The 27,238-nt window shown below is 43.6% G+C and overlaps 1 pseudogene; it reads right to left on the bottom strand.

The window, feature by feature from the left end:
- Nucleotides 1-11,407: 11,407 nt before the first annotated feature.
- On the bottom strand, nt 11,408-17,441 carry LOC133055593 (galectin-9-like; annotated as a pseudogene).
- Between the last annotated feature and the right edge of the window lie 9,797 nt (nt 17,442-27,238).

The following is a 27,238-nucleotide window of genomic DNA, read 5'->3' as shown; positions in this document are numbered from 1 at the left end:
CCTTTAAAATTCCATTCCTCACATACAAACATAATCACATAGAAAGAAATGTTTTGTAAATAGAAAACCTTGTAATGGAGGTTCCCTTATCCTTGTGTACAATGATGCCCTGGAAACTTCTGATCCCTCCTCTCTGTGAATTTCTCTCTCTCTCTCTTCTCTCTCTTGAATCTGGGTTATAGAATGGGGAGCAGAGTAGTCCCAAACATAATACAAAATTCCAAGTGACATGAAGGTGGGTGCAAGATACTGAATAAGCTGTTTTAACTGGCACCAGCACCTTGTTAAAGAAAATGATTGACTGAAAAGGAGACTAAGGATTGGCTGTGTGGGGAAGTGGGTTAGGGAGGAAAGATACAGCAACAGTAGAATTCCATGATGTCAAGCCATTCCCACTGTGTGTTACTGACAGGACCCCTTCGGTCCAATCTGGCCAAAAAGCTGGGGGTTGTACAGACACTGAACGGGGAGCAGCTGCTCCAGGGCTGCACATGGGTCCACACCTCTCTCTCTTCTTGCACTTACCTGGGTGCCCCAGAATTTGCAAAGACTGACTTCTTTGAGATGTATCTGTAGACTGAGCCCATTTGCCTCGTTTGTCCATACTTCATCCCCACCAGATTCCTGGATCAACCAAAACTTGACTGGATTTAAGAGGCATAAGGCACAGCTATAGCAAAGGGATGGTAATTCTTTGCAGTCCTCTTTGACACCAGGGACACAGGGACCATCTCCTCATCGGCTGGGATTCAGAGCAATAGGAACTCTCATTCACTGCAGGTTGGAGTGTAAAATACAACAGCATTGAAAACATGTTGGTGGATCCTAATAAAATCAAACCTCTACCACTCCTGTGTCCTGGCTCTTCGGCTCCTAGATATTTACCCAAAAGAGATGAGAACATATGCACATGTGCATAACAGCTTCACTCATCTAAATCCACACTGGAATTACACACCTATTCATGAGCAGAAGAAAGGAAAAGCGAATGGAATGATGATATGCCTACAGTGGACGAGCCCTCAGCAATAAAAAGGGACCAAAGATATAGACAAAGTCATCAGTGAACCTCACAGTTGAGCAGACACAGGCTGGGAGCATTCTGATAACATAAAATCCAACAATGGATCAGAAAGGCGAATACCTATGGGGAAGCCAACTAGGAGAGACCCTAAGGAGTCAGCTGGGTGCTGGAAATGTCCTGGAGCTTGATCTGGAAGTGGTCACACAATTGTTTACAAAGTAAAAACTCAGCCAGCAGACCAGGCTCTGTGTGTTTATGTGAACTGTATCTCAGCCAAGTACTGTTTTTTTTTTTTTTTTAAAAACCCAAATCTCCCAGAAGTAAAGGAGACACAGGCACAGCTAGAGTTCCAGCAAACACGCACTCTGGCATCGCCGGCCTCCTTGGGGCTGAGTCCCAGGGAGTTCAGTCCAAAAGGAGAGCACAGTGCCCCTTCCTCTCACCCTGCAGGGAGGGGCAACAGCCAAACCCAAAGGCCAATGGGCTTTGAGATGAATAGAGACAGTAGGGAGGCATCTCCAAGACCCAGTGCCTGGCACAGTTGACCTCAGCAGCCTGGCATCACTGTGCAGTCACTGAGACCTGTTTCCAGGCCTGGCTTTGGTCTTAAGTAGGGTTCCCTACCACACCTCATCCCACCACACCTTGTCCATGTTCTTCTGTAGATTTCACAGGTCATGGCTCTATTTCTGGAACAGGCCCTTTATCTACATTCTTTGCAGCACTTGATGGGGAGTAACAAGAAAAACTTCAAGTTTTAAGTTTCTTAGAAAGAATCAGCCTAAATGAATCTAATGAATCAGCCTAACTGTGCCAAACTGACACATTTTGGGGTGGCAAACTTTGCTCTCCTATACTCTCTAAGTCTTTCCTCAACTGTGAGCATAGCTAATCATGGGCTTTATTTTATCTGGTTGTCAGGAACATTGAATGATTTAAGGCTTGTGTGTGTGTTAGTCACTCAGTCGTGTCCAACTCTTTGTGACCCCATGGTCTGTCCATGGAATTCTCTAGGCAAGAATACTGGAGTGGGTTGCCATTCCCTTCTCCAGATTTTAGGCTTAGAAGGCACTTGATCTGGTTACTACTCTCCAAACTGAGTTCTGATTGGAATCTCCACCATCTGATTTGAAATCTCTAAGAGCAAAGACTGCCCTTTAATCTCCTTAGAAGGGACTGTACCAAGTCATCCCAACTACCCAGATGTCAGCAAGTTCTAGGACTTGAACCTTGGATACACATCTCAGTACTGAAGAAGATCCCACCTGATACCTGGTCCTGATAAGTACTAGTGACCTTGAATCAAACTGAAAAGAAAGAACAGTAGCTGACAGTCAGGTAGACTGTTTTTGCCTGAGAAGATGGATCAAGACTTCATACTTTAAGTGAACATGAAGCCCCTCTCCTTTTCCTTTCCTTTCCTCCAGCATTGATCTGGAAAGATAAAGTCCTCATCAGTATTCCCCAAGCCATTGCTAAGAAAGGTGATCTTTCAATTGAATTTATTGTCAAAGTTTCCAACCCACCCACAACTATTTAAATCAGATTTGCCTCCACCCACTAAGAGCTCATCCACATCCAGTAAAGCCAATCTACTGATAGTGGGTGGCAGGGAAGGAAAGTAGAGAATTTGTGGCAGGCATCAAGCAAGGAGTCCAGGCAGCTAGTGCTTAAAAAACCCAAATTCCCCAATGGCTTCCAGAAAAAGGGTTTTAAAGACAGGGTGAGGGAGACAGTTTCAGAGTGTGTCATCAGCTCATGGATGTCTTCTGATTGGTTGGTGGTGAAGTAATCAGGAGTCAACATCATCAAGCTTCCAGGATCTATGCGGCCTGAAGATAGGGGACCCCTGGTTTAAACAAGGCATCCTGTGATGGGGCCTCCACACAGGAGGTAAGAAGTCACAGAAGAGAGCCCCACAGTGCAGGGGAAACCAGCTCCCCCTTAACTCCTGAGATGGTCCTTCTCAGGCCCCTTGACCTGATCTGCCTTGCTCTCTCCACCCCTCAGCAGGCAGATACCTGCTCAGGAGGCCTTCCCTGCTGCCTCCTACTCCTAAAATTCTAAACACTTTCTGGTCCCTACAGTGGGCCAGGGGCTTCCCAGGTGGCAGAGTTGTAAAGAATCCGCCTGCCAATGCAAGAGACCCAAATGATGTGGGCTCAAGCCCTGGAATGAGAAGATCCCCTGGAGGAGAAAATGGCAACCCGCTCAAGTATTCTTGCCTGGGAAACCCCAATGGACAGAGGAGCCTGGTGGACTGCAGTCCATGTGTTCGCAAGGAGTCAGACACGACTGAGCACACACACATACATAGTGGGCCAGATACCAGTCAAGCTCTTCTGACGTGCTACCTTGCTTAATCTTTCCTCCAGCCCTGGATAGTGACTCGAGGATTATACCCAATATTCAGATTCAGAAACTGAGGGCCAGAGAGGTAAAGTCACTTGCTGGAGGTCACTCAGCTAGTAAATGGCTGAGCACAGAGAGGTTATCTTCAAAGTAAATGCCCTTTGCTGCTATGCTGGGTTGTTATCCTTCCCAGAAGCCCTGTTTACCTCTCTCTTCATGCAAAATAACTCATCACTTGTCTATTTATTACTTATGTGCTTCTTCCTCCCCACTTAGCATCTAGACCAGTATTTCAAGACTGACTTCTTTGAGATGTTCTCATAGATGGAGCCCACTTGCCTCCTCCATCCACCCTCCAGCCCCACTAGATTCCTGGGTCAATTAGAATTTGACTGGATTTAAGGGGCAGATGGTGCACTTGGAAAAGAAAGGAGGAAAAGAGGGGGAGATTCTTTGCAATCTTCTTGGACACTGGGGACATGGGGACCATTTCCTCATTGACTGGGATAGAGACAACTGGAATTCTCTTTCACTGCAGGTTGGAGTGTAAAATACAACAGTGCTGGAAACTTGTTGGTGGATTACAGTAAAGTTAATCCTATACATTTCCTATGTCCTGGCTCTTCTACTCCTAGATATTTACCCAAGAGAGATGACATCATATGCACATGTGCATAACAGCTTCACTCATCATAGCCTCTCACTGGAAACAAAATAACCGTTCACCAGCAGAAGAAAGGGAAAAGTGAATGCTCTTTACAAACCCTTGGACTATAGCCCACCAGGCTCCTCTGTCCGTGGATTTATCCAGGAAAGGCAAGAATACTGGAGTGGGTTAACATTTCCTCCTCCAGTGGATCTTTCTAACTCAGAAATCTAACCCATGTCTACTGGGTCTCCTGCACAGGCAGATTTTTTTGCCATTTTATTTATTTTTTTACTGAATGATAATTGCTTTACAGAATTTTGTTGTTTTCTCTCAAACATCAACAAGAATCAGCCCTAGGTACACCCATGTCCCCTCCCTCCCATCTCCGTCCCCATCCCTCCCTTCTAGGTTGTCACAGAGCCCCTGTTTGAGTTCCCAGAGGCATACAGCAAATTCCCATTGGCTATCTATTTTACATATGGTATTGTAAGTTTCCATGCTACTCTCTCCACTCTATCCCTCCTCCCGTCCCCCCATGTCCGTAGGTATGTTCTCTATGTCTATTTCTCCACTGCTACCCTGCAAATAAATTCATCAGTACCACCTTTCTAGGCTCCATATATATGTGTCAGTGTTTGATACTTATATTTCTCTTTCTGACTTACTTCACACTGTATAATAGGCTCTAGGTTCATCCACCTCACTAGAACTGACTCAAATGCATCCCTTTTATGGCTGAGTAATATTCCACTGTATATATATACCACAACTTCTTTATTCATTCATCTGTCGATGGACATCTGGTTGCTTCCATGTTCTAGCTATTGTAAATAATGCTGCAGTGAACATTGGGGTACATGTGTCTTTTTCAGTTTTGGTTTCCTCAGGGTATATGCCTAGGAGTGGGATTGCTGGGTCATACGGTGGTTTTATTTCTAGTTTTTTAAGGAATCTCTGTACTCTCTTCCATAGTGACTGTACCAATTTACACTCCCACCAGCAATGCAAGAGGGTTCCCTTTTCTCCATGCCCTCTCCAGCATTTATTGTTTGTAGGCTTTTTGAGGATGGCCATTCTGACCAGTGTGAGGCAGTATCTCATTGTAGTTTTGATTTGCATTTCTCTAATAATGAGCAATATTGAGCATCTTTTCATGTGTTTGTTAGCCATCTGTATGTCTTCTTTGGAGAAATGTCTGTTTAGGTCTTTTCCCCACTTTTTTATTGGGAAATACCACTTTCTGGTATTGAGTAGTATGAGCTGCTTGCTTATTTTGCAAATTCTTTGTCAGTTGTTTCCTTTGCTATTATTTTCTCCCATTCTGACAGTTGTCTTTTCACCTTGTTTGTAGTTTCCTTTGCTGTGTAAAAGCTTTTAAGTTTAATTAGGTCCCACTTGTTTGTTTTTGTTTTTATTTCCATTACTCTAGGAGGTGGGTTGTAGAAAATCTTGCTTTGATTTATGTCATCAAGTGTTCTGCCTATGTTTTCCTCTAACAGTTCTGTAGTTTCTGGTCTTACATTTAGGTTTTTAATCCATTTTGAGTTTGTCTTTGTGTATGGTGTTAGGAAGTGTTGTAATTTCATTCTTTTGCACATAGCTGTCCAGTTTTCCTGTAACCACTTATTGAAGAGGCTGCCTTCCCCCACTGTATATTCTTGCCTCCTTTGTAAAAAATTAGGTACCCATGGATGCATGGGTTTATTTCTAGTCTTTCTATCTTATTCCATTGGTCTATATATCTGTTTTTGTGCCAGTACCATACTATCTTGATGACTGTAGCTTTGTAGTATAATCTGAAGTCAGGAAGGTTGATTCCTCTAGCTCCATTCTTCTTTCTCAAGACTGCTTTGGCTACTCAGGGTCTTTCGTGTTTCCATATGAATTGTGAAATTTTTTGTTCTAGTTCTGTGGAAAATGCCACTGGTAATTTGATAGCGATCATATTGAATCTTTAGATTGCATTTGGTGATATAGTCATTTTCACAATATTGATTCTTCTTACCCAGAAACATGGAATATCTCTCCATCTGTTTATGTTGTCTTTGATTTCTTTCATCAGTATCATATAACTTTCCATATACTGTTCTTTTGTCTCCTTAGGTAGATTTATTCCTTGATATTTTATTCTTTTTGTTGCAATGGTGAATGGAATTGATTCCTTAATTTCGCTTTCTTATATTTCATTGTTAGTATATAGGAATGCAAGTGATATCTATGTATTGACCTTGTATCCTGCAACTTTGCTGAATTCACTGATTAACCATAGTAATTTTCTGATAGTTTCTTTGTAGTGCAGGCAGATTCTTTACCAGTGAACCACAAGGGAAGCCCCTGCAATGGACTGGCCCTTGGCAATAAAGAGAGACCGAAGATACAAGCAAGGTCTTCAATGAACCTCACAGTTGAGCACAGGAGCCAGACAAGTGAGCACAGGCTGGGAGCACTCTATTAGATAAAATCCAATAATAAGTCTGAAAAGCAATAACCCATGGCAGACACCAACTAGGAGGGACCCAAAGGAGTCATCTGGGTGCTAGAAATGTCCTGGAGCTTGACCTGGATGGTGGTCATGCAGCTGTTTACAACACACAAACTTGAACAGCCTACTAACATCTGTGTGTTTACATGAACATAAATAATATGTTCTCAATAAGCATATTGAGATATGTATCATATCTCAAGAAAGCACTGTTTAGAAAACACCACAAAACGTCCATGGTGGCACAGAGTATAAGAATCCCCCTGAGAACGTAGAGAACACAGGTTTGATCCTTGGTTCTGGAAGACTCCACATGTGGTGGAGCAATTAAGCCCGTGAGCCACAACTATTGAGCCCATGGTCTAGAGCTCCTGTGCTATAAACACTGAAGCCCACACCCCTAAAGCCTATGCTCAGCAACAAGAGAATTCACAGCAATGAGAAGCCTGCACACTGCAATGAAGAGTAGCCCCACCCCCTTGCTGCAACTAGAGAAAGTCAGTGCAAAGCAATGAAGAACCAGTACAGCCAAATAAAATAAATAAATTAGTAAATTTTTTTTAAAAAAATTGAAAACCACCCCTAAACTCCCAGGGTCCAGGGAGACACTGGGAAAGCTAGAGTTCTAGCAAACACACCCCTTGGCATCACCAAGCTCCTTGGAGGTGAGTCACAGACAGTCCAGTCCAACAAGGAGAGCCCATGGTCTCTCCCCACCTGCCAGGTGGGACAACAGCTAAATCCAAAGGCCAATGGGTTTCTAGATGAATGGAGACAGTAGGGAGGCATCTTCAAGACCCAGTACCTGGCACAGTTGACCTCAGCAGCCTGGCATCACTGTACAGTCACTGTGATCTGTTTCTAGGGCCTGACTCTGGTCTTAAAGAGGTGAGAGGCAGCCCTCAAGTTTCATTATTCTAAGTCCAGACACTTGTCTGAGGGTACCTATTCTCTGCACCATAGATCATAGGATCTGTTCTAAAAGTGCTGGCCACCTCACACTCTCAAAAAACCACTAACCAACCAGTGTTGATGAGGACATGGCAAAAGGAGGTCTTTTGTTTTGTTGATAGGAATGCTAATTGGTGAGGCTGCAGTGGGAAATGCAGTATATGTGCCTGATCCTAAGGGCCTGGCATTAAGCTTCTAATTGCCAAAGCATCTATTTCAAACATCCATCTTGAATAAACACAACACCAACTGGACCACAGCTTATAGGAAAGCTCCTAGCTGGCCCTGCCCATGAAGTTTCCCTTTCTAGAAAGCCTTGGGGAACCTAGATAACCATGTGAATGTCCTCACATGTCTCTTCCTACCTGTCTCACATGTCTCACATGTCTCACATTCCTCACATGTCTCCTCCCTGATTCCTGCCTAACTACCCTTGAAGAGATATTTACTCAACAAGCATTTAGTAACACATATACATGAGAGAGATCCAGGAGAACTAACTCACCAAAATGGTCAAAACCCTCACCTTAAATACTACCTTCAGTCAAAGACAGGAGAGGATGTTGAGGGTAACAGTTTGCAACTACAAAGAGGAGGAAGGCAATTCACAGAAAAGCCAATATTTGGTAAATAAGAGCTTGATGCACAGAATGGATTCTGAGATCTAGGCTCTTTTGGGTTTCCCCACCACATCTCCCCAGGTTCTTCTGTAGAAGGCTCTATTTCTATAGGTCAAGGCTCTATTTCTATAAAGATGCTTTATCTATATTCCTTGCTGCAGTTGAGGAGGAGGTAACAAGAAAAACTTCCAGTCTTCAGTTTCTTAAAAAGAATCAGCCTAATTGAATCCCCATGCCAAAGCAACACATTGTGGGGTGGCAAATTTTGCTCCCCTACACTCTGTAAGTTTCAGTCTTTCCTCATCTGTGAGATATAGCTAATCACAGGCCTTGTTTGATATGATTGTCATGAGCAATGAATGAGCTGAGGCTTGGAAGGCACTTAGTCTAGCTATGACTGAGCAAACTGAGTCCCAGTCGTCTTCTACTATATTTGAAATCACTAAGAGCAAAGACTCCCATGTTTTCTCCTTATAAGGAGATTACCGCATCCTCCCAATTACCCAAGAGGGAGTCGAGCTCCGGAGACTTGAACCTTGGATGCACATCTCATGACTGAAGAAGAACCCAACTGACACCTGGTCCTGTACAAGTGCTGGAGACCTTGAATCAAACAGATGAGGAACGGCAGGACCTGACAGCCAGGTAGACTGCTTCTGCCTGAAAGGTGGCAGATGAAGTCTTCAACTTTAACTAAACATTAAACCCTTCTTCCTTCTTTTCCTTTCCTTTCCTCTGGCATTGACTTGGGAAGATATTGCCCCAATTGTGTCCCCCAATTCCTTGCTAAGCAAGACAATCAATCTTTTAACCATATTTATTATCAGAATTTCCAATCTATCCATAACTATCTAGATCAGATTTTTCTTCACTCATTAAGATTCATCCATGCACAGTAAAGCCAATCTACACAACTCACAGGTTGTGATGAAGGAAAGTGCAGTGTTTATTACATGTATTAAGCAAGGGTGACTCAGCCATAAAGAATCCACCTGCAATGCAGGAGATGCAGGTTTGATCCCTCGGGCAGGGAGATCCCCTGGAAAAGGAAATGGTAACCCACTCCAGTAATCTTGCCTGGGAGGTTCCCATGGACTGAGGAACCTGGCAGGCTACAGTCCATGGGGTTGAAAAGAGTTGGACATGACTTAGCAACTGAAAACGAAACAAGCAAGGAGTTCAGACAGCTCATGCTTAATAAAACCCAAACTCTCTGATGGCTTTTAGGGAAAGGTTTTTAAAGACAGGGTGAGGGAGAGAATTGTGGGGTGGGTGATCAGCTCAAGGATATCTTCTGATTGGTTGGTGGTAAGGTAATCAGGAGTCAGCATCAGCAAGTTTCTGGGTTCTATGTCCTTGTGGGCAGCATACAGTTAACTTCTTCCACCTGGTGGGGGTTTTTGTTTCTGTAAAACAAGACCAAAGATTTGGCTTAGAATATTATCTGAGTCAGACACTGCTGAGTTGAGAGCATGTTTTCATTATCTATAGCTCTTCAGGAGGAGCTAAAGGTCTTTGCGTTTAATGGCTAACTATTATTATGTTGTGTTACTTGACCATTTTCCTTTGTTTCTGCATTTTCTCACTTTTCTGATTAAAGTTTTTCCTTGGAACTCGGGGAAGGCCTAGGAGGCTAAAGGTTTATTATAGACGTGGGGGTTAGGGCTCTCCCAGGAAGCTGCTATAGGGTGCCACTTGGTTATAAATGTGTCACAGGATTAACAAAAACATAATGACTCTTGAAGGGCTTCCCAGGTGGCTCAGCAGTAAAGAATCCACTTGCAATACAGGATACATGGGTTCAAACCCTGGGTTAGGAAGGTCCCCTGGAGAAGGAAATGGCAACCCACTCCAGTATTCTTGCCTGGGAAATCCCATGGACAGACGACCCTGGTGGGCTATAGTCCATGGGGTCACAAGAGTTGGACATGACTTAACAACTAAACCACCATCAAGGACTTCTAAATACCACACCAGGGGTCAAAAAGCTGTGGGGACTAGAGATTGGTAGCACAGAATAATATCAAAGCCTTAAATCCTGATTGCATCTCTTGGTTAGGCTGACAGTGTGCTCAAGAGTAGCTGTGCTGTGCATATCTCTCAGTTGTGTCCGACTCCTTGCCACCCCAGGGACTGTAGCCCACTAGGATCCTCTGTCCATGAGATTCTCCAGGCAAGAATACTGAAGTTTGTTACCATGCTCTCCTCCAGGGTATCTTCCCAACCCAGGGATCGAACCCAGGTCTCCTACATTACAGGCAGATTCTTTACCATCTGAGCCACCAGGGAAGCCCAAGAATACTGGAGTGGATAGCCTATCCTTCTCCAGCAGATCTTCCCAACCCAAGAATCAAACCGAGGTCTCCTGCATTGCAGGGGGATTCTTTACCAGCTGAGCTATCAGAGAAGCCCTCTCAAGAGTAGAGAGTAGTTAAAAGATAAAACCACAGGCTCAAAACGGCTTCCGTTTTGAGGAAGTCCATGAAACCAAACCTACATGTAACACCTGACTTAACTGTATCTCTGACCTTCCCCAGGAATGTAGTTTTAATCAGTCAGTCTAGAATTTTCTGGTCAGAACCATGGAGGTAATCTGTCTCCTAGGTCCTCTCCATCCTCAGGAGGAAGAAGCAATCTGCTTGACCTCTTCCTAAACAGTGGTGAAAAATACATCATATAAAATTTACCATCTTAAGTGTACATATAGTTCAGTGGCATTAAGTCCACTCTCATAGTTGTGCCAACATCAGCACCATCCAGCCCCAGAAATTTTTCATCTTGCAAAACCACTCCTGACCTTTCAGATGCTGATTACACATTCAAAAAATTTAAAACACAGAGAGGGTCAAATAGACCCAGGATTGGCCCCAGCAGGCTATTTTGTGCCCTCTGACGTGTATGGCCTCACTGAACTCATACACAAAGACCCACGGAGCTGCAAGCTGTGCTCATTTCACTGCTGAGGAAACCAAGGCTGGGAGAGGTGAAGTCACTTGTCTAAGATCCCCCAGCTGATGAGAATGGCAGAGCTGGGGATTTGAGCTGGATTCAGTTTGATTTCCAAGCCTGGGTTCTTTCTAGAACCACACGGCCTCCTAAGCAGAGTGGGGATAGGAAGTAACAGAGACGAGTGGCATAGGAACGAGGAGACTGAGCGGGGGTTCCAGGCAGAGACAGTGGCACAAGAAGGACAGGACGGGGGAGCCAGAGGTGTGTCCCCAGAGCCATCTGGAAAGGAGACTGGCTGACACCTTTGGATCCACACAGCAGGTCCCACACAGAGGCTGGGGCCCTGAACCAAGGGCTGGGTTCCCTGGGGACAGTACGACCTAGAAGCTGATCCTAGACACATTCACAATGCCAGCAATTGTGATGGTGTCGACATTGTGGAAGGGCGTGCGGTAGGCATACTGCATGAAGAGGTTCCCGTTCACCATCACCTGTCAAGATGAATATACATGTCAAGAGAGTGTGTGGGAGCACAGGTGAGAGCACCCCCAAGCTCCTGTGCCCCTGCCTCTGGACTTTAGACCTATGTCTAGTTTTCACATCAGTATTCTGTAGGTCTGGGCATCAGCCTTCAGAGCTGCGACAGTTATAGGAACATGCTTGGAACCCAAAATGCATGCAATCTCTAGATGGCTCTAGTTGTTGGATTTTTAGTTTTTCTCATCATTTGTTTATTGCAATAGGTTTGTCTTTCTAATCTTAACTCATGTGAGTGTTACTGAAATATGCATATTGAAATATACATACAAATGTTGGTGGGGAGCAGAAGAGAGGTGACCTCAGGTTGCATGATGAGGGGGTAGGGACATCCATGTTCATACACAGAAGCACAGACACAGGTGGACTCATCCCCCTCCCCTCTCCCCAAGCTCAGAGACACTGCTCTGCTCACAAAAGCAATGTGCAATGCTCAGTAAAACTAAGCCATTAGTAACACCTGGATAAAGGCAGCAAGAAGATAACAGAACCAAAAATGTTCCCAGGGGCCTGGAGTGGAAGAAGGGCTACACCAGAGGAATGGAGATAACTTGGACTTTAAAGACCCAGGAGACCAAAAAGCACCATGGTGACTTATCTGGTGCTTATTTCCAGGAAAAGAAGCAACAGGTACACCTGTAGATGCAGATGAAGGTGTGTAAGGAGACTCCAGCCTTACAAGGAAATGGTCCTCTTCTCTGCACAAAGGGATTGCTCATCTGACTAGTTAAAGGCTATTCAGGGCGCCTAACTGAGGTGAGGGACAGGCAGCTGAAGCAAACAGAGGAGAGCTCCTGCTCACCTTGAACCAGCTCTCTACCTGGAAGCAGAGCTCAAAGTGAATCCGCCTCTGGAAGGGCATCTGCATCTTCCTCTCCTCCGGCCCCCAGCTTCTGTTCTGCCTTGTGTTGCAAACCACATAGCCATTGTCCTCAAACCGAGGGCTGAAGTGGAAGGCAATGTTGTTGGTGTCACTGAAGCCCAATCTGAAAGTTCACTGCAAACCTAGGTCAAGGAAATTCAGACAGTATCCTGGCTTACCGCCAAGGGTGGGAACAGGAGGTGCTCACTCTGTGACTGACATCCGTATGGGAACCTGAATACAGCCTGAGTGGCTGGTCGGTACCCATCCCTAGTCTCTTCCCATCCCTTTGGTTCACCTCATTCACCTTAGTGTGTTTTTTTTTTTTTGCAGTTACCACATTTTGCCCTTACAGTGTGGTTTTCTAAAAATGAGGAGGAAATGGGTAAAGAAATTTTGTCCAAGATGGAAGTGGAGAAACATGCCTAGAAGTGAGTGTCTTTGGGACCAAGTGGTGGCTCATTGGAGGTCAGCCTGTGTCTGCTCAGTTGGGAAAGAAGAGGACAAATGGAAAGAACAGGTGATACTGATGGGACACCTACAGAGATGGTGTCTAAAGGGGAGACAGAATAAGCACTAAGTCTCCAGGAGCGGGGACCTCACTGTGAGCCTCTGTCCCTCAGTGGAGGTTGGTGTGTATCTGTCTGTGGGGTCAGCAGGCCTGGATCCCAACCCCAGCTCTGAGGTTTTTGTCATTTGCAACGATCCAGGACTATGCTATCTTCAAGCTGCCCCACCCAGAAATAAGGTGACTGCCTTCCTAGGAAACCCCTAAGTAAGTAACTCTTTTTGGAAGGACTATGAATGGATAGCTGGAATTAACTCTTTTAAAATTTTTTAAATCTATTTTTAATTGGAGGATAATTGTTTTACAATATTGTGTTGGTTTCTCCTGTGTATCAACATGAGTCAGCCATAGGTATACATATATCCCCTCCCTCTTGAACTTCCCTCCTGCCTCCTCACCCCACCCCAGCCCTCTAGGTGTTCCAGACACCAGACTTGAGTTCCCTGTGTCACACAGTAAATTTCTGCTAGCTATCTAATTTTGCATATGGTAATGTATATGTTACCCACTCAATTTGTCCCACCCTTTTCTTCCCCACTGTTTCCACAAGTCTGTTCTCTATCTCTGCATCTCCATTACTACCCTGCAAAGCGTTTCATCAGTACCATCGTTCTAGATTCCATATATATATGCGTTAATATATTAAATTTGTTTTCCTCTCTGTGACTTCATTCATCTACCTCATTTAACTGACTCAAATGTGTTTCTTTTTTTTCTTTTTTGAATGTGTTCCTTTTTAAAGTGAGTAATATTCTGTTCTATGTATGTACCACAACTTCTTTATCCAATCATCTGCTGACATCTAGGTTGCTTCCATGTCCTAGCTATTGAAAATAGTGCTGTGATGAACACTGTGGTACATGTGTCTTTTTCAATTATGGTTCTTCAGGGTATATGCCCAGGAGCCTTCTTATTCCCAAAGCCCATTTGCTTTCTTGGTGAAGGAGGTGACTTCTGGATGCTGTCCTCAACACTAGGGTGCTCTGTGAGGTTTAATCCAGCAGGGCCATGAGGAACTGGCATGGCCCTGAACCCAGCCGTCCTCCACCCAAGGAAAAAACTCCAAGTGACTGAAATGGCAACATCTAAGTCCCTAATTCCAAAGTGGAGAAAAGTGTTTCTGAAACATCTCTGGAAGTAGTTTTCCTTTGGGGGTCCTCCAGATTCATTGCTGGGTTCCTTTGAAAATTCTGCCCCAGGGAAGGAGAGAACAGCAGCTCCCATGGAAGAGGGACCCTTGGAGGTAGAGACAGGTCTATTAGACCGAGTGGAGTAGAAAGCCCTGCTGTGCTGGGAGGGTCAGCAGAGGGAGAGGGAGAGAGAGGGATGGGAGTTCAGAGTTAAGGTGCTGGATTCCCCTGCTGGCTGGGTTTCTGGGGAACTGGGTACCCCACTTCCCTCCGAGTCCCCTGGGTGCACTCAGGGCTCTCAGGGTCCCATGGTCAGTGTGGCTGGGTCACCTGGCAGGGGAGGCAGTGGCAGAGGAAGTCATCTAGAATCCAGATTCAGAGGTAGGGCTATGGGGGAGGGGCCTGGAGGGATCCAGAATGTCTCGGACCCCATGCAAAGTGATGAGAGGACCAGCGAGGGCAGAAGCCAGCTGAGATTGGACAGAGAGGCTTCAGAGAGAGACCACATGTCCTGAGGGGCCTCGGCGGACAGTGTGGACCTCAGGGTGCAGTCCACAGGGACCTTACTGTCACGGGCACAGGTCCCAGGCCTCTGTACCACCTGGAGCTCCGGAGAGTTCCACCCAGGATTTGTGAACACCTAAGGACCCCTACTGCCTCTGAGAACACATGCAAGTTCTTCTCTGTTTCCCGATAGGCCCCCTTGAGAAGGAAGGGGATGGGAAACAGAACTGAGATATTTATATTTTGAACTGATTTGCATTTTCCAGAAAAGATCTTGAAACTGAAAGAGACCAAATTGCAACGTTAAAGGTGACTTTAAATATTTCCACATCCCCTCAAATGAGGGTTCTGAAGTAGATGGCAGTGGCTATTAGAAATGGAGAAGGTTGACGCATCTGCAGCTCTGGGTCATTGTGCACGAAGTTCAGTCCTAGAACTTCTTCATCTGGGCTGGGCTGCTTCCCTCCCTAGACCGTGAGCCTCCATTCCCCCCTGTCTCTGGGGAGTCTGGTCAATGGTGCCCTGTCTGCTATAGGTAGGTGGCAGGGGGGCTGTGCATTGTTAGTAGGGGCGTGGGGCCCTTCCCATCCCCTGAGCCTGGTGTGGGCACTCAGAAGGTGCTGTGTGGACAATCCTGAGCTGACAGCACCATGGTTTGCTCAGGGATGAGGCTGAGAGAAATGACCATTCCCAATACCTGTTCCCAACTAAGGAATGAACACTCCCCATGACGGTGATCTTGTGTCTGAATGGAGACTCCCTTCTATCCTCCTGGTGAAGGGGATGTGCTGCGGGAGGAAACAGTGGGTCACTGGGTCTGCCTCCTTCTCTCTGTCCTCTTCAGCACTGGCCAGGGGCTGGCCTGGGTGTGGGGCAGCAGGCTAGGGGCCAAGTGCAGCCGTGAACAGGATAGAAGGAGGCTCAGCTCCACGGACCTTCCAGGCCTGGAGTGAGGAAGTTACACAGACAATCTGAGGCTGAGAGAAGGAGCCCCTCCCGCTCTGAGAGGATGTGATAAGGACAGATTGGCAGCCTGGCATCACCGTGTGTCACTGCATCCTGTCCCAGGGCCTGGCTCTGGTCTTGAGGAGGCAAGAGATGCCCCCAGAGCTCCGTTACTCAAAGACCCAGACACTCGTCTTAGATTCTCAGTTCTCTGCACCCTACACCATGGCATGTGTTCCAAACGTGTCAACCCCCTCACACTCTCAAAAACCAAAAACTGACAAATGTTGATGATGACATGGAGGAAGGAGGCCTTTTGCACCCTTGGTGGGAATGTTAAAAGGTGAGGCTGTGACGGGAAATGGAGTGAACATGTCTGATGCTAAGTACCTGGCATTAAGTTTCTGATCACTAAAGCATCCCTTTCAAACACCCATCTTGAATAAACACTTTGCCAGCTGTATGACAGCGTCTAGGTAAGCATCCAGGCCAGCCCCACCCCTGATGTTCTCCTTTCTAGAAAGCCTTGGGGAACCTAGACAAATGAGTGAGGGACTCCACATGTCTCTTCCTGCCCTCTGGTTCCTGCCTAACCACCCCAACTTGGACCTCAATAAATGTGGAACCCAGGCCTGCACTTTGAACCCCTCCTCCCAGCTGGATGATCTGGCTGTGTGGCATTCAGGACTTGAGAGGAATAATCCTTGTCTTTTCAAAGCTCTCTGATGGTCATTGCTGAACTGTGTCTTGAAGTCATAATAAGAACCACAAGGGCCGCACCAGCCACCTCATTGGTTCCAGCTGGGGAAATGTCTTTGGGGACTTTCACGAGTAACAAGGGCTCACGTGTGTCCCCAGGTGTTCCTAAACTGATAGCATCACCATACATAGGCTGAGAAGGACACCACAAAACAGTCTGGAGTTTCCTCTACGAAGTAAATACAGAATTATCATATGATCCAGCAACTCCACTTCTCGGTATATACCCTAAAGAACTGAAAACAGGGTCTTTAGGAGCTATTTGTACTACGTATTCATGGTATTATTTATGATAGCCAAGAGATAGAAGCAACCCAAGTGTCCATCAGTGGATGACTAGATAAACAAGATGAGGTCTATACATACAAAGCAGTATCATTAGTCTTAAAAAGGCTGGGAATTCTGACTCAGGTTACAACATGGATGAATTATGATGATGTTGATGAAGAAAGAAATTTTCCTACCCCTCTAGATTCTTCTGGCCAGTCTAATAATTAAATTGACAGGAGACAGTTTAACAGGAGAAAAACCTAACAAAAGTTTAATAGCATGTATACATGGGAGAGACACAGGAGAACTAACTCACCACAATGGTCAAAGCCCTCAGCTTAAATACCACCTTCAGCTAAGACAGAAGAGGATGTTGAGGGTAGCGGTTTGGGACTTCAGAGAGGAGGAAGGCGACTCACATGGGACCGAAAAGCAAACATTTGGTAAATAAGTGCTTGCTGAGTACAGAGTAAACTCTGATCTCTGGGCCCTGCTGGGTCTTCCCACCACACCTCGCCCAGATTCCTCTGTACATATCACTGGTCATGGTTCTATTCCTGGAACAGGCCCCTTTTCTACAGTCTTTGTAGCAGCTGATGGGGAGGTAACAAGAAAAATTGAAGTCTTTTTTTTTTTTCTTGAAAAGAGTCAGCCTAGAGCTTCCCTGGTGGTCTGGGGCTTAAGAATCTGCCTTGCAGTGCAGAGGACTCAGGTTTGATTCCTGGTCTGGGAAGATCCCACATGCTGTGGAGCAACTAAGCCAATGTGCCACAGCTACTGGACCCATGCTCTAGAGCCTGCGAGGCGCACCTACTGAAGCTCACGTTCCTAGGGCCCATGCTCTGCAACAAGAGAAGCCACCACAATGAGAAGCCCGAGTGCTGCAACTAGAGAGCTGCCCCGGCTCACTGCAACCAGAGAAAGTACGTGTGCAGTAACAAAGACCCACCGCAGCCAAAACAAACAGATTTAAAAAAAAATCAGTTTAAATAAATCCTCATGCCAGAGTGACACATTTTGGGGTGGCTAGTTTTGCTCCTCTGTATTCTCTAAGCCTCAGTCTTTCCTCATCTATGAGATGAATTAAATAGCTAATCATAGACCTTATTTTACAAGTTTGTTGTGAGCACTGAATAAGCTAAGGCTTGTAAGACATTTAGTGGATGCCAGTCACAGAAAGACGTTTAGTGAATGCCAGGCGCAGAGCGAGGACCCTGTAGATTCCAAGTGTGTCCCTGTGTATCTGACATGTGTGTGCTGAGGCCCTGAGAGAGTTCAGAGAGGAGGTGCCTTGGGCTGCATCTTAAAGTGTCAGTGGTATCCCTTCCATGTATGGCAGGGGTAAGGATCAAGAAGTATTGGGTTGGCCAAAAGGTTCGTTCAGTTTTCCCTGTAAGATGGCTATAGCAGCGCTTTGTGGTCTTTAACTTTATTATAAGCAATTTTATTAGATTATATTGTGACAGCTAGCATATCAGCATGCATTAAAAAATACTTATCAAAATAGGTGAATTTTTCTGTAGCCATTTAATATTGAAGTAAAAAAAGCAACATTTTCAGCATATTATGCCTTATTATTAATATTTCAAGAAAGGTAAAAACACAACTGAAATGCAAAAAAAGATTTGTGCAGTGTATGGAGAAGGTGCTGTGACTAATCAAGCATGTCAAGAGTGGTTTGCAAAGTTTTGTGCTGAGGATTTCTCTCTGGACAATGCTCCACTGTCAACTAGACCAGTTAAAGTTGATAGCAATCAAATCAGAACATTAATTGAGAAAAATCAACATTACACCACATGAGAGATAGCAGACATACTAAAAAAATCCATATCACTCATTGAAAATCATTAGCACCAGTTTGGTTATGTTAATTGCTTTGACGTTTGGGTTCCACATAAGTTCAGCAGGGAAAAAAAACCTTCTTGGCCATATTTTCACATGTGACTCTCTACTTAAAAGTAATGAAAATATTCCACTTTTAAAACAAATTGTGACAGTGATGACATGTGGATATTGTAAAATCATGTAGAATGGAAAGGATTGTCGTCCAAGTGAAATGAACCACCACCACACATACCAAACACTGGTCTTCATCCAAAGAAGGTGATGTTGTGTATATGGTGGGATTGGAAGGGAACCCTCTATTATGAGCACCTTCCTGAAAACCAAGTGATTAATTCCAACAAGTACTGCTTCCAATTAGCCCAACTGAAAGTAGTACTTGAGAAGAAGCATCCAGAGTTAGTCAACAGAAAACACACAATCTTCCATTAGGATGACACAAGATCACATGTTTCTTTGATGACCAGGTAAAAAGCTTTTACAGCTTGGCTGTGAAGTTCTGATTCATCTGCCATTTTCACTAGACACTGTAACTTCGGATTTCCATTCATTTCAGTCTTTACAAAATTATCATAATGGAAAAAAATTTGATTCCCTGGAAGACTGTAAAAGGCATCTGTAACAGTTCTTTGCTCCAAAAGATAAAAACTTTGGGGAAGATGGAATTATGAAGTTGCCTGAAACATGGCGGAAGGTAGTGGAACAAAATGGTGACTATGTTGTTCAATAAAGTTCTTGGGAAAAACGAAAACTGTGTCTCTCATTTTTACTTAAAAACTGAAGGATCTTTTGGGCAACCCAACACTTGTAGACACAGGATGCAGCACGCTCAGTCGCTGGTCACACTTCCTCGTTGGGGAAGCCACATGAGCAAACATTTAGTACTAGACATGAAAAGGATCAGTGTTGTATCAGCTGATAAATCAGACACACAGATGCTTCTGCCTTCAGTCTTTGTGTGACTTGCCTGGGACCAGCCTTACTTCCCAATTGTCTATAAACAAACTTATATGCATTTATTTAAAAAGTAAATGCTATGTCATGACCATAAATGAAAACCATTACCACATCCATATATAAAAACTGCTGATGGGGCTTCCCTAGGGATCCAGGGTTCAAGAATCCTCCTTGCAATGCAGGGGACACCGGTTCAATTCCTGGTCAGGAAACTAAGATTCCACATGCTGTGGAGCAAGTAAGCTCAAGGGCCACAACTACTGAGCCCTCATGCCACAGCTAGACTCCTATATGTGACAACAGAGATCTCATGTGACAGAACTAAGACCCCAGGCACTCAAATAAATAATTAAATATTTTTTAAAATGAAGGACTTCCGTGGTAACTCAGCTTGTAAAGAATCCACTTGCAATGCAAGAGACCCCAATTTGATCCCTTGGAAAAGGGATAGGCTACCCACTCCAGTATTCTCAGGCTTCCCTGGTGGCTCAGCTGATAAAGAAACCGCCTACAATGAGGGAGACCTGGGTTTGATCTTTGGGTCAGGATCCCTGGTTCAATCCCCCTGGAGAAGGGAATGGCTACCTACTCCAGAATTCCATAGACTATATAATCCATGGGGTCACAAAGATTTGGACACAACTGAGTGACTTTCACTCAAGGGCCACAACTACTGAGCCCTCACGCCACGATTAGACTCCTATATGCCACAACAAACATCCCACGTGCCAGAACTAAGACCCCAGGCAGCCAAATAAACAAATTTTTTTTTAAACGGAAATGAAAAATCACTGGTGGCTAAAATGGGTGACAGTGGTCATATAAATTTGTGGGGGGATACACCACACTTGAACCATAGCAGTTAACAAATATCCCAAACATCACAAAACTAAGGAAAATAATACTTTTCTGCATCAATATCCTAGAAATTTAATACTTTCCTGATTTTTGGCTGCTTGTTGGTCCTTTATTGGACCAGAAGCTGGTGGTCCAGAGTCGACGATGAGAAAGTGAAAGAAGGAAAGAGGCTAATATTCCCTGGGTTACACAGCCAGCTTTCGTGCTCCAGGGAATCAGCCAGAAAGAGATAAAGAGAAAGAGAGGACAAGAAAGAGAGAAAGAAGGAAAGAAAGAAACGGGGACCCAAGCTCTGGTGGAGCAAAGGTGTTTTAATCAACATGGTGTGGGCATATATACTGTCTTACAAGGTAGTTATTCTCAGCAAAGATAAAGATTAAAATTCCAGACTTACAAAACATAAGGCGATCCATATTAAAGAGAGAGAGTTGTAAACAATCACTTTTTACCATATGGTTCATAAGAAGGAAGAGGGTACTTATCACCGTATTGAAAAACTAACAAAGGAAATGCCTGGATTCCTCAGCCCAGGGAAAGGCGTGCCTCTCCTGTTAATTCCTGAATATTCAGGAGTTAAATAAGGACAAGAGGATTCCTGACAGATCCAAAACAGCACACAGGAAGCCTCCTGTTAAATGCTTCTTGACAATTCCCCCTATTTTATTATATTTATATAAAAGGTCCTGACCAAATGAGGTTAGTATTAACCAACCTTATAGAAAGGCGATGATAAACAACAAATACAATTATCAAGACAATCACCGAAGTTACAGTTTCAGACCCGATGCTGTGGGTAATACTTTGAAACCATCCTCATGGGTCTAGCCCGGATAATTTTTTCAGCTAAAGTTTCCAAATTAGTGGAAGAGAGCAGACATTTAGAAAGTTTCAAAGATTTCCCTTTGCAGTAATTGTACATTCAATGTAAGGTATAGTTCGGGCCGAGGCAGAAAAGGAAAGACGACCTCAACAGAAGTAGGTTACCTTTATTCAGGCAAGGAGGGGTGACAGTCGGCCTAATGACCAGGCTGAGCGCCGAGAGGGATCAGGGAGGCTCCATATTTATAGGGAGGTTTGTTGAAGCGATAAGGGAAACGTTAATCAGGAGGGATGTTTTGGGTATTCTTTAGTTGAGATGGCATTTGTAGTTGGGCAGGGGCTGATAAGTCTTCTGGGCAGGTGTAGGGGGTGGATGGTTTCTGGACAGGGGGTGATAAGTCCCAGATAGTTGCAACCAGCCTGGAGCATCAGGGTGGAACTAAAGTTCTGTTTTGTTTTCTCCAAAGTTAGATGATTCAGCAAGGGCCTTTGAGACTGTTGTTTTCTTTTCTAGGCCCAAAAGACTCCTTCATTCAGAGAGGCATTATCATGTAATTGAAATTTGATTTGTTCCCAGTTGTAGGTACTATGAGTGAATTGAACAAGAGTAACACAAAATTGGCAATTAATACAAGTTACAGAAGGTAAAGTCTTACTAACTTGTAAATTTCCTATGGCCATAACAAAAGGAAGTGGGACACAGGCCTGTATAAAATATGACTGATTATAGTGAACTAAATAGTAGTTACTATGACCATGACTGGTCCCTGCGAAATGTCTAGTCCAGGTTTCAAGTTCTTCGGTGCTGGCAGCAAGTTTCCCGATGTCCCATTCTTTAGGCTCTCTCTGTTTATCGAGGACAATTCCGGGAGAAGGGGATGCCATTCCACCATCAAGTCAGCCAAGAAGTCCTTTGTCATGGTAATGATTCAAAGTAGTGTTAGTAACCTTTAAAGCCACTTAAGCAGCATAATATATAATGTTTTTTGTCCTATCCCTAACTCTTCCCCTAAAGTTTCAGTAGCATAAACATGGTTCACAGACAGAGAAAGGGCAGCAATGTCCGAAAGTCTTCTTTTGGAGGCAGGACGAAAACCCAAATTTGTCGGTCGATGTTTATGCATAATTTTCCTGGGCCCAGGCAATGGGAGGACTTCATAGCCTAAAGAAATGTTAATTCATTTTCCCTCTTCCCCAGGCTGTGAGGGCTCCAGGGAGGGGGCATATGGATGGAGTCATTGGTTGATACAGTCGGTCTTTTCTCTGTCCATTTTATGACCTGTAATAAAGGGGGGTTGGGTAAGTAAGCCCAGTTAAATCTGATTTGTTAATCCAGCTCGAGTGGGGGGTCACGTAGGTCAGCATAGTGATAGGAAGGTTTTCAGGACTCTGAGGCATTTCCTGTTGAGAAACCAGATTTTTAAATCTTGATTAGTGAGGGTTTTTATTTGTCCCCAAGTGGGGAGATCATAGGGTTGATGTTGCCGAGGGCGGTCCTTTCTAGAGATCTTTAGAGCTGCCATGGCCCGTATTGGAATTTCTTCCTCCTGGGGTTCTTGTTTTGTCTGCATTTTGAATACCAGGGGCCCCCTAGGGTTGAATTTTCCAAGGAAAAAGTTTGTTGGATCCATCTGGGGAAATACAAGCATATCCCTTTCCCCGTAACAGTAAGCTCCCACATTTTTATTGTTTTTGCACTCATCTTCGTACCAAATGGGCAGAGGAAGAGAAATGTCCTTCAGTTCCTCAAAATGTCTTTCTGCTCTTGTCAAGTCATCTCCTTGTGGCAAGTTTTAAAAATTTAAAACAAATAAAACTGTATTAACAATAGTTATAGGTTTAGAAAATATCTTATGTTGGAATCTAGTAAAGTCTGCTTTAGATAAGGAAGACAGTAGTGTACCTGTGTATTCCCCCTTCTTTAATTTTTTTCTTTGTAACTTTAGTGTGTGATATGTTTGTTCGACTATGTTGTCTCTGTGGATTATAAGGAATACCTGTAATATGTTTAATAGAAAAAGATTGTAAAAATTGTTCAAAGTGTCTAGAAATATAGGCAGAGCCATTGTCTGTTTTAATAGAACTAGGAGTTTATGGTGGAGGTTTCTATTTTTTTTTAATACAAAAACTGAATATATAGAATCAGAGACTTTATTAATGGGGTAAGGATGTAGGCAAATAACTTGAATAAGAGCATATAATTCATTTTGTTGAGCAGAATGGAATTTAGTGTAAAAGACTTTATATGGCATTTTTAGTCCCATCTATATAAAAGAAATGTGAGAAATGATAAATTCAGTGTTTTTGAAGAAAATCACAGCTTACCAGAAGGATAATGAAATGAAATTTCTCCAAAATATTTTAGAAAAGCTAATTGGAAATCAGTAGAAGTTTGTAATGTGTTCTCAAATTGAGATTTACTTGTAATAAAGTTGTATTAAAGTAGAAAGGAGATAGAGAAAGCTTCTGACATAGGCATCAGAAGGGGGCAGAAAGAGTGGCCCCCTGCTAGTCTTTAGCCAGCTGTCATATAACTACCAGGAGTCTGCTTAATTAGAGAAAGGAAATGTCTCAAAACTGAAGAGAATAGCACCAGGCCCCTCACCTACAACATGCATTTTGAGATAACCTTGGCACCAGGTGAGTTGTCCCAGACCACAAAATGATTGACATGAATCTTGAAGAAAGGCAGGTTTCCAAGCAAATAAAGTTCATTAACATAGCTTAAGAGAACATTTGCATGAGTAAAACATACCGGTTTGTCAAGATGGTTCTGAAAGAATCTAGGGTAAATACATAGTTCACTAACATAGCTTAAGACAAACATTTCCATAAGAAAAATACATTGGTTAACTCAGGGTTTGAGAATAGTCTTCAAGTGAAACCAGGTGTTATTATGGCAACAAAGTATTTTAAGAGAAACCTCCTTTTAAATTTGTATAGAGAAGGAAAAAAAAAAAAAAAAAAAGAAATATCGCTAGTTTGTTTCCTCCTCCCGCTTAAGAGAGAGAAAAATGTCTGACACTTGCAGCCTATTTTCTCCATCTGGAGACCCCTGGCCTTCCTGCCTGTTAAGTCAAACTAGATTGGCCAAGTAAAAGACCAAAAGTTTGTGGGGGCAGGGGCCCAAAAAGTCCAGTAAGTAACGTCATTTAGGGCTGGTATATCGACGGCAGCACTGCCGGATGTTGAGGGTTTGAGGGAAAAGGTGGTATTTGCCCCTGGTTTTTGTTGAAGGGGACCTGGGGGTCTCCTGCTTGGAGTTTCCTGGAATAGGTTTCCCTTCAATATCAAATTTAGATTTACACTCTTTGGCCCAATGCATTTCTCTACGGCAGTGAGGGCAGGTTTTTGTTGTTGTTGTTGTTGGTTTGTTTGTTTTTTTAATTAGCTTTCTTAGGGCAGTCCCTTTTTAAATGGTACTTATCTCCACATGTAAAACATCCTTTATTTTCCTTTTCTTAAGGCAGCAACCATTGTTTCAGCTAGCATTTGCATCTTTTGAGTTTCTGATCCTATATTGCGACAAGCCTTCAAATAATCAAAAATAGTCCCTATCTCACGAATTGGGGCTATAGCCCTTTGACATTCCTGATTTGCACTATCATAAGCAAGTAATTTCTCTAGTTGCCTTTTAGTGTCTTCTTCAATTACTGTACAGGAAATAGCAGTTTCTAATCTAGCTAAGAAATCAGCATACGTTTCATTCAGTTCAGTTCAGTTGCTCAGTCGTGTCCGACTCTTTGCGACCCCATGAATTGCAGCATGCCAGGCTTCCCTGTCCATCACCAACTCCCAGAGTTTACTCAAACTCATGTCCATCGAGTCGGGGATGCCATTCAGACATCTCATCCTCTGTTATCCCCTTCTCCTCCTGCCCCCAATCCCTCCCAGCATCAGGGTGTTTTCCAATGAGTCAACTCTTCGCATCAGGTGGCCAAAGTATTGGAGTTTCAGCTTCAGCATCAGTCCTTCCAATGAACACCCAGGACTGATATCCTTTAGGATGGACTGGTTGGATCTTCTTGCAGTCCAAGGGACTCTCAAGAGTCTTCTCCAACACCACAGTTCAAAAGCATCAATTTTTCGGCGCTCAGCTTTCTTCACAGTCCAACTCTCACATCCATATATGACCACTGGAAAAACCATAGCCTTGACTAGACAAGGCCTTTGTTGGCAAAGTAATGTCTCTGCTTTTTAATATGCTATCTAGGTTGGTCATAACTTTTCTTCCAAGGAGTAAGCATCTTTTAATTTCATGGCTGAAGTCACCATCTGCAGTGATTTTGGAGCCCCCCAAAATAAAGTCTGACACTGTTTCCACTGTTTCCCCATCTATTTCCCATGAAGTGATGGGACCAGATGCCATGATATTAGTTTTCTGAATGTTGAGCTTTAAGCCAACTTTTTCACTCTCCTCTTTCACTTTCATCAAGAGGCTTTTTAGTTCCTCTTCACTTTCTGCCATAAGGGTGGTGTCATCTGCATATCTGAGGTTATTGATATTTCTCCCAGCAATTTTGATTCAAGCTTGTGCTTCTTCCAGCCCAGCATTTCTCTCTCTCTCTCTCTTTTTGGTATTTATTTTTTTAATTTTTCATTTATTTTTATTAGTTGGAGGGTAATTACTTTACAATATTGTAGTGGTTTTTGCCATACATTGACATGAATCAGCCATGGATTTACATGTGTTCCCCATCCTGAATCCCCTTCCTACCTCCCTCCCCATCCCATCCCTCTGGGTCATCCCAGTGCGCCAGCCCCGAGCACTTGTCTCATGCATCCAGCCTGAACTGGTGATCTGTTTCACACTTGTTTTGTTGCTATTCTCTCAGATCATCCCACCCTCGCCTTCTCCCATAGAGTTCAAAAGTCTGTTCTATACATCTGTGTCTCTTTTTCTGTTTTGCATATAGGGTTATCGTTACCATCTTTCTAAATTCCATATATATGCATTAGTATACTGTATTGGTGTTTATCTTTCTGGCTAACTTCACTTTGTATAATGGGCTCCAGTTTCATCCATCTCATTAGAACTGATTCAAATGTATTCTTTTTAATGGCTGAGTAATAGTACATTGTGTATATGTACAACAGCTTTCTTATCAATTTGTCTGCTGGTGGGCATCTAGGTTGCTTCCCTGTCCTGGCTATTATAAATAGTGCTGTGATGAACATTGGGGTGCACGTGTCTCTTTCAGATCTGGTTTCCTCAGTGTGTATGCCCAGGAGTGGGATTGCTGGGTCATATGACAGTTCTATTTCCAGTTTTTTAAGGAATCTCCACACTGTTCTCCATAGTGGCTGTACTAGTTTGCACTCCCACCAACAGTGTAAGAGGGTTCCCTTTTCTCCACACCCTCTCCAGCATTTATTGCTTGTAGACTTTTGGATAGCAGCCATCCTGACTGGCGTGTAATGGTACCTCATTGTGGTTTTGATTTGCGTTTCTCTAATAATGAGTGATGTTTAGCATCTTTTCATGTGTTTGTTAGCCATCTGTATGTCTTCTTTGGAGAAATGTCTGTTTAGTTCTTTGGCCCATTTTTTGATTGGGTCATTTATTTTTCTGGAATTGAGCTGCATGAGTTGCTTGTATATTTTTGAGATTAATCCTTTGTCTGTTGCTTCATTTGCTATTATTTTCTCCCATTTTGAGGGCTGTCTGTTCACCTTGCTTATAGTTTCCTTTGCTGTGCAAAAGCTTTTAAGTTTCATTAGGTCCCATTTGTTTATTTTTGCTTTTATTTCCAATATTCTGGGAGGTGGGTCATAGAGGATCTTGCTGTGATTTATGTCGGAGAGTGTTTTGCTTATGTTCTCCCCTAGGAGTTTTATAGTTTCTGGTCTTACATTTAGATCTTTAATCCATTTTGAGTTTATTTTTGTGTATGGTGTTAGAAAGTGTTCTAGTTTCATTCTTTTACAAGTGGTTGACCAAATTTCCCAGCACCACTTGTTAAAGAGGTTGTCTTTTTTCCATTGTATATTCTTGCCTCCTTTGTCAAAGATAAGGTGTCCATAGGTACATGAATATCTCAGCCCAATGTTTCTCATGATGTACTCTGCATATAAGTTAAATAAGCAGGGTGACAATATACAGCCTTGATGTACTTCTTTTCCTGTTTGGAACCAGTCTCTTGGTCCACGTCCAGTTCTG

Source organism: Dama dama, chromosome 5 (genome assembly GCF_033118175.1).
Source record: "Dama dama isolate Ldn47 chromosome 5, ASM3311817v1, whole genome shotgun sequence".
Classification (NCBI taxonomy): domain Eukaryota; kingdom Metazoa; phylum Chordata; class Mammalia; order Artiodactyla; family Cervidae; genus Dama; species Dama dama.
Note: the sequence above shows the minus strand (reverse complement) of the source record. Positions and strands in the feature narration are given on the sequence as shown.